Consider the following 12,832-nt stretch of genomic DNA (forward strand, 5'->3'; position numbering starts at 1 on the left):
CTGTCGGGAGGGTGCGAAATCACCTACCGCGGTAGCACTGCTGCACTGAAAAGATTGCTCTTGAAGGCACGGAAGAACGGTCCATGAGGAAACGGCAGCTAAAAGGTAAAGGCGGCGGGAACCTGCTAAACAGGGGCTTTTCCACCTTATTTCCACTGACACGCTCCACAGCACAGCCCGCGGCGCGCAACCGGGCGCCGCCACCCGCTCCCCTTGCATCCCGCAGCCCTCAAAACCGGAGAAGAGGGATCGGCTGCCTCCGTGGAAACTGTCCCGAGTTAGTCAGGACCTTCCACGGTGTCCCTCCGCCCCGGTCGCAGCTATCTCGCCGGGGAAGCGAAAAATCGGGGGGGTAGAGTACGGGCACCGGGCGCCGCCAGCTCTGCCGGGCGGCAGAGGGCGAGAGCTGACGGGGACGGAGAGAGGGAGGGAGAGAGGGAGGGAGAGAGGCGGGGAAGGAGAGCGCCGGTCCGGGGAGGTGCGCGGCGCCCGGGGCATCGCGGCGAGGCTGCGGGGGAAGGAACAGACACAGGAAACTGCAAACTCTGCCGAACGCCCCTGCGATCCCAGCGCGCGGGGAGGAGGAAGGGTGAGAAGAGGGCTATCCCCCAGGCACCCCAGCAAGAGAGGAAGAGGGCGCAGCGCCGCTCTGCCCCGGACCCCCGCGGGCAGCCCCGGGCAGCGGGCGAAGGGAGAGGGCGGCAGCAGGTCCTGCGGAGGAGCGGCCGGCGCTCCCCGCACCGCCACGCAGGTGCACGGGAGCGCAGAGGGGAGCGGGCGGGCAGATGACGGAGCAGGACGGCCCCCAGCCTCCCTCCGGCGACACCGCAGAGACCCGCGGGGAGGCGAAGCGCCTCCGCCGCACTCCCGCTCCAGAGGGTGCGAAGAACCGCCCGTCCCTGGATCCCTCCCGGAGCCGAGCCGGCGGTCCGCAGGGGCGCGGAGCGCGCAGGGGCAGCGAGACGCGCTGACCGCCGCTGCCATCCTCACCTGTGCGCGGCGCTCCGGCACGGCGGACCCGCGGGGCACGGGGGCTGTGCGGGCTCCGCCGGGGCTCTCGCTCCCCTTCCCCGCCCGCCCCCCGCGTCAGCGGCGCACCCGGCCCCGGCGACCGCCCCCCGCCCCGAGCACCATGGAGCGCGCGGAGCCCCGCCCCGCCCACCCGCCGGTGCCGCCGCAGCCAATGGGCGCCGCCGCGGATGGCGCCAGTCATTGGCTGGGCCGCCTGTCGCTCTCTCCGGCCGCGGCTATAAATGGCGCTGTCTCGCAAAGCCTCCCTCAGCGGCTGCGGCGGGAGCCGGCAGCGGGGGTGGTGTTCTTGAGTGGCGGTTTCGACAGCGTGTTCCCTTTTTTGGAGCCGCTTTTGGGGGTTTAGGGTTTCAGGAGAGCCCCAGGAAAGGCCTAGCTGTGTCACCGCTTGGGTGCTCATTGCTCCCTGGTCAGCTGCGGGTACCTTGAACTTTGGTCAGAGCTGAGCCCCTGGCCTGCTACGTGGGTGTTTCTCCATCTGCCTGTCAGTGCCACATAAGCCACATGTATCGGTGCCCCGTGTGACCTGCTTGCTCACGATTTACAAGAAGTCACAGTCTTGGATTTCACCGTTTGAGTTCATACCCTGCTAATAAACACCTCCCGGAGCTTAGATTGAGAGCTGTTGAAATTAAAGAGCAGCTTGTTTCTTCATGCCAGTAAAAGAAACCCTCTGTGCTTTGTCCCGCTCTGGGCAGAGTGTTCTCATGCAATGGCATGTGGGCTGCCCACGAGGTGGTTACACAGGTACAGCCGTGTGAGTATGGAAATGTACTCGGTTTCCTCCAAAGGTTCCTGCACTGCGCAGTCACTCAGAGAAAGTCAGTGGCAGCTTTACTCTATGGGTTCACTATTGAGGGTCGTGATGTTGCTGTTCTGTAAGTAATCCCCTATCTTCAGTGGTTCGTTTAATGTGTTCCAGGAATTCCATGCATCTTTTAGGGTCTGAAAACTCCCATTCCGATCAGATGGCACCCTTAGCTTAGGGTAGGACCCTATTTACCTCACAAGAGCTCTGCTCTTGATGTGTAGTGCTAATGGGTTGGTGATGTTCAATCCTTTTCATGGACTTGATTTCTTCCCCTTCTCAGCTTATCTTCCCCCTACTTCAAAGTCCATAGTACACATTTTAATCTCCATAGAACTATAGAATCATATAATGGTTTGGATTGGGAGGGACTTTAAAGGTAATCTACATCCGATGCCCCTTGCCATGGGCAGGGATACCCATCACTAGACCATGTTGTTCAAAGTCCCATCCAACCTGGTCTTAAACACTGCCAGGGCTGGGGCATCCACAACTTCTCTGGGCAGCCTGTGGAGTTTTATTCTCCATTAAGGCTCTTAAGCTGGATGTAGTGTGATAGCTCCCCACTAGAACTTTAGAAACTGTGGAAAAATCTTGCAATTTATTCTGTCTGAAGAGTGACATTTAACAAGTTTCCATATGCTTTCATTTTTTCTTACCAGCTTCAACACATTACAGTATTTTTACACATTTGGGTACCTGCACAGTAGCCCTCAGTGATTTTTCTGTCTTTTTCGAAGATTTCAAAGAGGGTCTGGTGGCAATTCAGGCAGATCGCAATAAAGAAGCTCAGGAGAAGTTTGCAAGGTCTTGACACCCAGGCTGTTCTGTAATTTTACTCATTGAGTGGTGAGAATTTATTATGTAAATGTGTGCTTCAATCCTCCCTTTTACAAAGGAGTGGAATGAAGTGGATTTTTTATTGAAAAACAAATTTAGCACAATAACTTTCAAACAAAAATTAGAGCGTGCATGTCCTCATGCACATGGACACATCTATAGCAGAATTTTCTATAGAGATCCCAACGAGCTAAAAACATTAAAGGCACCATTGTTTGCATCTAATAGATTAGTGCTGCTTAGGGATATGAATTTTTGCATTTCTGTGCTGGAAAAAAACTGGCAGAGACATTTTCACATAAAAGTCCTTTTGTCAGGAGAGCTTAGTCCGCTGAAGAAAAGACTCTGTTACAAGATGAGTATAATGACAGTTATTTCACAAGGACTCTCTGAGCTTTCCTACTTTTTGTCCTTTCACTGATTGAACGTTTGCATTAGGAAGGTTTACCGACTGGACCTTGACAGTATCCAATTAACTATTAACTACCCCAAACGATAGAGTATGTGTAATGTAGTTGTTTCTCTGACATCTTCCCCTCTAGTTAGTTTCCTGAGTTAGAAGGCAAAGTTCAAAATGGGAAAAAAAATCAACATTGCCCTCATCTGACCTACTACAGCAATAATCAAATGCCTCTTGGCGTATTCCACGGCTTGATGCATGGACAAAGTGCACAGTGAAGGAAATGCTGGAGCTGCCAGTGGAAAGGAGTTGGGACAGGCACACTAAAACATCGCTTACTTCTAGTGAGGGTGGAAGCCCCCTTTTAGGCCTGAACAATATTTAGTGCCAGCAAATTTCTGAATTTGTTTTTCCTCCTGAGTTATTCTTTCCTCCTACAGCCGCTGCTGTTCAAGTGGAGAATCCATCTGAAATGGGAGATGATTAAGCAATCCCAAACTCCCAAAATTGTATTTAAATACAAGTGTAAGGTACATACACTATAACAACCTCAACAGGGGAGACTTGAGGGGAGAAAATAAAATTTTAAAAATACAGGAAGTTTAAATTCCTCATGTTTCAGCTGTGGTTGCTGGAAAAAAATTTCCAAGGAGCTTGCTATTCTATATCAGCAGGAAATACAACAACACAAGAGAGAAATTAATAATAATATTTCAACAGAGGGAAGATTTCATGGTGAGAGATTTTTGCTAAGGTATTACCTAACTATTAGAGTAAGGACAAAGTAGTAAAAGATGCTCCAGGCCTGCCATAATTTTGTTTATACTGCAGTGGCTGCACACCTGGACAGCCAGCTTCTACAGAGCTGTGTGGTTGCTTCCATTCATCAGATCTGGAGCTTATTTTATCCAAGCATTTTCCTGACTCCTTCAGAATCACAACACTGTTGTTCTTGCATTTCCCTGTGTTCATGTTCTGGCTTTCCCAGACACTAGGAAAGATGCAAAAAAGGTAGAGGTGGTTGGCAGTGGCAGCAAAAATCTTAATGGTTGTTTGGCTGAAAAATGGCCATCTGAAAATTGTCCGCATCTCCCAACCAAAAATCAAGCCCTCTCTTAGAGACAGGGTTTATTCCCAACCTGCCACTTACTCCTGTTTTTTAACAGAGCGAATTCCTCTCAGTGCTTCTACCTCCATTTCACCTCAGTTTTTCTTTTTTCAGCTGTAATGACCAAATCTTTTTTGCTTTATGTTAGCTGAGCACCTCACTCAGAGAAGCTGTATTTCTGCTGGGCCTTTTCTACACTCCCACATCAACAATGAACAAAAAGGGGCACAAATACACCCAGTGTGTATCTCAGAAGGACTGGCCATGGTTGCCCACTGCCCCTGCAACTGGTCTGGGCCCCAGGCTGGCTCCTGCTTAAGGCCACGTGCCATCCCTACAGTACATGGATGGGGGAAGTAAAAGCCAACTACCCTTCAACCACCTTCTTAAACCTGGTGTGCTGAGGAGCTGAGCTTCAAGTCATGGCACAGCACAGGAAGGATTTGAGGCCCTCACCTGGCACTATGGCAGGGCAGCAGAAGGCCAGGCTCGGGAAAGGAAGGGAAGGCAAGGCAAGGCAAGGCAAGGCAAGGCAAGGCAAGGCAAGGCAAGGCAAGCTTTCCCATCCCCTTCCTATGACTAGTTTAAATGGTGTATGCATGACCATACAGAAGATTTTTCCATCTCACAGACCGATTTCATGCTCATGCAAATTCAGATCTCATTCCAGTTTTGTAGATGTAAATTGAAACGAATATCTCAGTTGCTGAGCTAGTTTGAAAATACAGTTTTTGGTTTGTAGTATTGTAAACTTACTTTATACACAAAGCTGCTGTAAAGTTCATGGCTTGTGTAGCACCTGTTGTAGTGCTAATAGTCAACAAGTAAACGGATGTAGAAAATCATATTAAATATGATTGTATATACAAATGCTTAGTAACCATAAAATGCCACATTTAGGTAATCTTTATTCTGTCTTTTCTGTGGCAACATTATGAAATAATCTTCTGTGTTGTGATGCCGCATTTCCGTACAGAGCTGTTTCACTCAGAAATCAGGTGTGATCCTTTCCAGTAGGTAAATTGTTGTTCCACTTTAACAAGATAAAACCTGAGGTGTGAGAGAGAGCAAATAATCTATCTGAGAAGTCTTTTGGGAAGGTAGGAGCAGAGCTTGGTCTCCAAACTTACAGAATCATAGAATCATTTAGGTTGAAAAAAGACCTTTAAGATCATTGAGTCTGTGTTTCTTTACTCTCACCCCCACATCACTGCCATTTCCCTCTCTGTGGAGATTCTGTCTGAGCTACAAATGCCTCTGCCATATGCTCAAAGGTGAGGAACATTTACATTTATTCATCTCCTTCTGAAGGCAGAGGCTTTTAAACTCATTTGTACTGTTACATAAACATGAACCCGGAAACTGTGAAGTTCATATTGTGCCAATATTGCTGATGGTAGCTGAGGTCCAGTGTCTGGGTAAAGAGCAGTCAGATACACTTATATTGAAGAGGGAATGCAAGTGAAAGGAAATCACATTAAGAATTAAGGATTTTGACTGCCAACTCATTTTCCAGTTGCCTGCTTCATGGTACTGCTCTCCTACAATTAAAGGAAAAATTTTCAGAGAAATTTTGATAAATAGACTTCACACACTGGACATCTTCATTGTAAGCGAAATCCACTGTGAAGGTGCCTCCTTTAACTTACCTCAGGGTAACTTGGTGGATGATCCACTGATGGCCAGGAAGCTGCAGTTAAAGGGAAGTCTGAATTAGGTCCTCAGCAAGTGTGGGTTTCTGAAGCTCTTCTTCTTCTAAAGGTCTGTTTCACTCTTTCCTAGGTAAACTGAATATAGGTCTAGACAGCACGGCAAAAGAATCCAAGGCAACTTGCACAGGCAAAAATAAGATATTTTTGAAAGGTCTGTCAAAATCCAGCATATTGTCTCACTGATAGATGAGCTTTGAAAGAGAGAGTCTGTGTCTCCTGTATAACTCTTAATTATTTTGTGCAGAATTTTTACAAACGATATAGGTTTTCTAGCTCTACTCACTGCAAATGCCCAAATACCTACTTGAATAATGCACAGTTAAGGCTCTAGCATATTTTCCAAAGATGTGAAGATTTGTAAAGCTGGATCTAAAATTTGCAAAAACAGTGCCAATCTAAACAACTGACTGCCAAGGGACACAAACTGAAACTTTATACTCCAGACTTCTGGCACAGGCTCCCCTGCCAAAGAGTGGGCTGGTTGCACATTAGTCTTTGCATCACTTTCTTTGTCTCACCTCTCTTCTTGTCTAACCCAGCCTGCCTCTTTATCACCGATCCTTCTTCCCACAGGAAGGTGGGGTTATTCAGGACATGGTTCAATCCACTTTGTTAGAACCAAATATTAGTGTCAAAACCAGGCACCAAGCTATTGGCTAAAATCTAACTCTGGGGCAAGTAGTTCCCTCCTACTCTTGCCCTGTCACCCAGATGTCTGGAGAGGGGACGTCTTTTCCTTCCGCTGCTGACTGAATGGCAGATCTGGACATCTCATGCAGACCAAACTGGAATAAAGCATTTGCTGCCACATCCCTTCACTTTATGTTCTGTTTCTGACGGGGGTTAATAGCCTGTGAAAAGCCTCATTATGACAAGAGCTCTACAGGTGGAGGAGCAAGGGAAAGCTTCCTGTGCTTCCTCTTGTTGACCTGACCTCTTTCTTTATGGAGAGGGAGCACTAGGATGAACATTTTCTGCTACTAGAGACAGCATGGGGCAGGGAATGAAGATCCCTTCTCACAGCAAAAGATTGACTGGGAGGTGGGTAGCAACAAGTTAATAATGGAATGTTTCCAAGGATAGAGCAGGCTGCATGTCCATAAATGACTCTAGCTGTATGGCTATATGCATTTGTGCCTAGTGACCTAATTCCCAGCCCTAAATGTGTGCGTGGAACCTGATGCTGGAGATGATGGTTGGGTGAAGATTTGCGCTAACCGCAGTGATCACCTGTGGCCCACCAGCACCTGAGTCTGTATCACCTCAAGGGGCAAAGCAGCAGAACCCTTCCTCTTGTGCCTTCCTTACCACACCTGCTGCTCTGATCCTGTGCCACTCTCCTGTCTTCCCCAACTGCTTTGCTTTCATGATGCTGTGCCAGTACTGTGAAGAACAGGCAGAAGTGGTTGATCCCATTAAAACTGGTATGAGTGGAAGAAGAGACAGATTCATGAGCACCTTGACAAAGCATGACCCTGAAGCTTGCACTCTTCTAATCATGTCCAGCCCCATCCCATCAGATATGGATAAAAAGCTCAAATCCAGTTCATCCCTAATTGTTGGTAAGGGGTTTTTGGTCTCCCCATCAATCTGCCTGCTCTAAATTTCACCCTGAACAGTGTATTCACTGTGCAAGTCATTCCATACCACAGCAGGGCCATGGACCAGTGGGCTCAAATCCAGCCTGGAGAGGATGAGGTCTGTTGCTTGAACCTGAGGTTTATTTGGGGTGGGGGGAGAAGAAATAAAAGAATTTATACCTTTAGACCCCCTTGCTCAACCTGTAGTACATATTATTAACATTAACTTCTGTTCCTCCAAGACACATCAAGTGTCAAGATAATCACTGTGAGCCTGTGAACTACAGCACTGAAAATAATTATCAAAGCCACTCTCCATTTAAACTAGAAGAGGTGTTGCTCTGCTGTAGTGAAAAGATCTCATGCTTTGCCCTATCACAGCAGGGATCCAGGCTGTATTAAGTCATTCTTACTGGCCTTAAAAGCTTTAGTGATGTTTCTTTCATTTGAGCGTTATCTTTCTGCCAATTTAGAATCCCATCTCCTTCCCATAAAGCAAACCTGTAGTTATCCAAGCAGTAGTGGAGGATGGTAGGTGGCAAGGAAAACATAGATAGCACAGGAGCATTCTTCATGGCATTTAGAAATAATGAGTGCAATTTCCTGGGTCTTAGGACTTTTTAGACCATGATTTTAGGAAAAGGAGAAGTGGACCTCAGTCAGACAGGAGCCCTAACTATATAGCTGTTAATACCATGTAAGAAGTAGCAAGCTAGGCACTGCTGCAGCTCCAACAGGCAACAAAAATTATAGTAATAATATAAGAGCTTTGGGACTATCAGGCAGCTCCCTCTCCCAGGAAGGACACTGAGGACATACATTTTTTAATGAAGCAGTGTACTCCCTTTCTTCACTGATTTAAAAGAAGCTTTAGATTCCCATCTCCACTTGCAAAGTAGGTGTTCAGCCTCCTCTCAATTGCATGCAGATTACTCTCCTGGCACACAAAGGGAAAGCAGCAGTTTAAGAACAATGTATTGATATTGTATTTTATTCCCAAAAAGTACTTTTCATAATGACAGCTCCTAGTGTGATCCCACATGCTGTGTAGCCACTTGGGCAAATGCTAATTCCACCTACCAAATGTGCAGGTAATGAGAGTGAATGGGACAGGGGTCAGGAGCAGACTCCAATCGAAGCTGTTGAGTACCACTGGCAGATGGAGCACACTGAGCAATTAATAAACCCTTTCTGACATTGGTACCATGTTGGTGATGACGAGTTTGATAACTGCAACAGCTGTATCACTGGTGTATTGCATGTCATGCGTAATACTGCTGTTCTCCCTATCCTGAGAGAAACAGAGCTGTAACAAATGACAAGACTGACACATGCAGAGTCCTTTGGTTTTTAAGGTGATTACAGGCAACAGAGTTAGGGCACATGTGCAGCAACGTGTTCCAAGGATGACTCCTGGTAATGGATAATTAAACTTTAAAACCATCAAGGACTGGGTGTTGTCCCTGGCTGCCAGAGCTGAAGCAGGGGAAACGCAAGGACAAAACAGAGAGCTTCACATTGGGCACAGGTGAAGTGGACTTGTCTGGAAAGCAGTGGCTTTCCTCCCCGTCTCTCCCATGCTGCAGGCTGTATCTCCTCTTCCCACTGCATTTAGGTGAGGTTGCTAAGTGCAAGGGTGTGAGCCCGGGGCTGGTCTTGCTTCTCAGGGAGGACAGCTGAGATGGTATGTGGTCAATGGGGGAAACACATCTGACTTTCTTCTTGCAGAGCATGGCTGCAGCCTGGCTCTCAGTCTTACCATTGTGCCCATCCTGTTCCATTAGAACCTGTTTATATTTTTAATACTGTACCTGCTGCTAATTGCAGCCCAACAATACTAACTCAGTGTGCAAACAAGGCCATCATCCAAATATTGTTTTGCATAACCAGAATGCTGGGGTTGCAAACATTTGCATAATGTTTAATTATTTAGTCAGAACATAAAATTTGTCTTCCTCTCACAAGCATTTTTGTGAAATGTCTCAATAATTAAACACCACTATGTTTATTAACAGCAGGGAAGATTCATGAAATATATTAGTCAGAAAAAAGGAAGTAGCTGCATCTACAGTAATCCAAATATGCCTTTCCAAAGTAGGTCCCCAAGCACGGCAAACACCAGCATGAACTCCTGTGTGCAACCAAGCACAAGACAATTAAAAGCGTAACAGTTCAGCAGCTGTAACTTGGAGGGGTCAGGGAGCCAGAATTCAATGGCTTAATTCACTCTTTAATCAATATGTAACATTTTGAGAAGACTGGTTCAATTCTATTGAGCCAGCTGAAGTGAGCCTTTTGTCTATGAGAGGTAAAATCTAAGGTCATCTGGAGGCCCACACATGGTCCTGCAGCCTGGGAAAGGCGTTTGCAGGCTCCTGCTCTGACATGCTGCCCATTGGAAGGTGCCTGGGCCCATGCACCAGGTGACAGGCCCACATTTGTTCCACCCCAGTGGGACCTGGGACAGGGGGTGGTTCTTCATAGGGTTCCTCTAGGCACTTGCCTAACAGGCTGGAAAAAAGCAAAACAGGATCTAGTAAAGTAGCCAGAGGCACATAATAAAAAGATCAGCCTTGATGGCATAAGAAAGGGATTCCTTCTGCAGCGTTTTTGCACTATTGCTTGCTGACAGGGAAGAGGAACCAGTTTTGATCTCAGTCATTTTGGTGTGTAAATAGAAAAATTCCCCTAAAATGAATGGTTGGAGAAGGGGCTGAAGTTGACAAATATGTTGGGATATCCCAGCACCAGGCAAGACTCAGAGGTTCTTTCAAGCAAGTAAAATTTGCAGGCTGCAGAGGAAGAGACAGGCCCTGGCTGTCACCTACTGGACTCCAATTTGATCAAAATAGTTTCTTTTGCCCAAGTATAAAAGCTCCAAATTGTAATAAGCTGTTTGAAAGGAAAGCAGATTTCAGGACCAGAAATTGTGTCTCGGTTAAAGGAGCAACTGCCCACTAAATCAGGAGGAAGTATGTCTTATGTCCTGGAAACAAGCATTCACCTCCAAAATCAAATATTTTAATAATTTGAAAGGATGAGCTTGCATATAAGAGAAGCATAAAGTTAAAAGGTTATTTTATTTGGGCAAGATTGAGGTTTTTATCCTCTCTTTTAAATCTGACTTTATACTTCAGTTGTATTTCAATAATGTTATGCAAGAAACTAAGCTTGTGTCCTTCTGCCCTCTCTGAAACTCATCTGTAACTTGCTAACAAGAACTCTACATTACTCCAGCCAATTTCTGAGACATGCATATAGTTAAGAGGCTCCCTTTTTGCCCATCAATTACATAAAAGCAGCCAAGGAAACCACCTCTTCTCCAATACCCTTGGTGTAACTTCCAGGGCTCAGTCTGAACATTACTGTTTTGTAGCACAAGGACGGGGTCCTGTCACCCAGGACGTGGTGAGGGGATGGCTTACTTTGGTAGGTGAATTTGGGGAGGTTTTTGTGCAAAAGGATAAAGCAATCAGGGAAACCAGCACAAGTCTACCTGCTGGAATAACCACCCTCTTCTTTCCCTGCATGAAAACCTGGGCCCACATAAACAGGCTCTGACAGCAAATGCTGTGTTTTTCCTAAGCCAAAGCAAAACTCTCCTTCCCATCCTGCTTTCAGGAAGTAGGTCACAAATCAAGATCTGCTTCCCCAATCTCTTGCCCATGACCACAAGGTAAGATAAGATATATTCCCACATTAATTGGGGAAGTTGGGATGTGAGAAGGCAATTCAAGGGCTCTCTGGTGAGCAGCTGACAGCACCATCCACCATCAAAAGTCCCTCATAACCCTCTGCCCCATGCCTTGCACTCCGCTGGTGGACCAAGCTCAGTAGCTGGATCTGATGCTGCAGAAACACAGGCAACCTTGGGTGACAGGCAGCTCACTCTGGGCTGCTTCAGCACACATGGAAAACAAACAGAAAATCACAGAGGAGGAAGTAGCAAAGAAACCGGGCAGTCAGAATTCCTAGCTGAGGTGGAAAGGTTCCCTCTGTTACCTCTAGTTCAAACTTCTTTACTTTATATTGCTTTTCTTCCTTCCAAGATTGTAGCACCACTGTAGCCAAGCTGTGCGCACCACATTGCTGTGCTGCACAAAAGCACAGGCAGCATGTCAGGTGTTGGAGCACATCCTGTGAGCACTGGAGCTGGATTTAGTGAAGGAGCTTTGCAGTGCCACAAGGTTGGGGGCCAGGGAGTGACTGGTGCCATGACTTGTCGTACTTGGGACTCTCATTGCTGTGGTTCAACATAAAGGCATAAACCAATCTATAGGCTTCATTAAGCAAAAGCAATCCTTTCTGTGTACTTGAGGTGAGTGCTGCAGGAAGAGGCAAAGGAGTTAAAAGAAGGCAAGTCTTGTTTCAAGGAGTGGCTAGATGGGGAACATGATGTCTGTTTTGCCTGGACAGGCTCAGGACCTTATTCTGCTGCCTTGTCTGCAGGCAGCCTGCCCATCAAAATTATCTCCTGTGCTGAGTGCAGAGAGGATGAGCCAACAGCTTATTAAATAGGAGTCTCTGTTATTTCTGCTGAGAAAGGTGGCTTTTATTTTCCTGGAGGGTTATTAACCTGAATTCTTCTCTTGTCATAACTCTGGTTGTTTTCCTCCACTTTTTCCAGACAGTTCTCCTTGGTTCTTCAATGTAGGCAATGACTTGGAGGGATTTACTGGTAGTCTTGTTAAATTTGGGGCAGGAGGAATAAAAATAATATGGAAATAGGATTTCTTTGGGAGACACAATCACCAGAGCCTGACTTCGAGGCAAACTTGGCTCTGCAGTTCAGCAACTGCCCATTTCTGATAGAGTGTTGAAATCTTCACAGCACCTTGGACTGCCACCTGCACAAACAGTCCCATGACTGGAGCTGGACCCTGGAGATATGTAAATAATGTTGGCCTCAGCGCAGTGTGGTCTGGGGCTGCTGGCTGGGGAGGGCAGCACAGATCGTGGTGGGCAATAGGAGGGTTTTGCCAGATTCCTCTGCCTCCTCACCAGCTCTGATGGGGCCATGGTTTTCCACTACTTGGCCCAAGAGCAGCATGGATGTTGTCCCAGAGCTGCCAGCATGGGTGACAAGTGACAGTGTAAAAACCATGTGCTGGTAATTGTAGCAGGACCCACTGGTGCAAAGTGTCATTTTTCAGTAGACAGTGAACAGAGAATTCTTTCTTTTTCCTTTTTTTAATTAGAGGTTTCTCAGGAAGAGCTGACTCTCAAAGGCAGGGTAATAATTTGCATGTCAATTCTAAACTTAAGAAATCAAGACATATTTGGGAAAAAATGGGGACTAGTTGTTACAATGAGTTAGGATACCACAGTACATGGCTCGGCAACCTTGAATAGGCT

General features: G+C 46.8%; 1 protein-coding gene across 2 annotated transcripts in view; it reads right to left on the reverse strand.

The window, feature by feature from the left end:
• Positions 1–1,080, reverse strand: part of MGAT4A (alpha-1,3-mannosyl-glycoprotein 4-beta-N-acetylglucosaminyltransferase A) — a 69,814-nt gene extending 68,734 nt beyond the window's left edge. The window contains exon 1 of one of the 2 annotated variants that reach the window (XM_048325291.1): positions 991–1,080. The gene's annotated coding sequence lies outside the window, so the exon portion shown is untranslated. Of the gene's footprint in view, positions 1–27; positions 477–990 lie in introns of those variants that run through there. The other variant, XM_048325301.1, reaches the window with a different exon arrangement.
• Between the last annotated feature and the right edge of the window lie 11,752 nt (positions 1,081–12,832).

This window comes from Corvus hawaiiensis, chromosome 2 (assembly GCF_020740725.1).
Source record: "Corvus hawaiiensis isolate bCorHaw1 chromosome 2, bCorHaw1.pri.cur, whole genome shotgun sequence".
NCBI classification, from domain to species: Eukaryota; Metazoa; Chordata; class Aves; order Passeriformes; family Corvidae; genus Corvus; species Corvus hawaiiensis.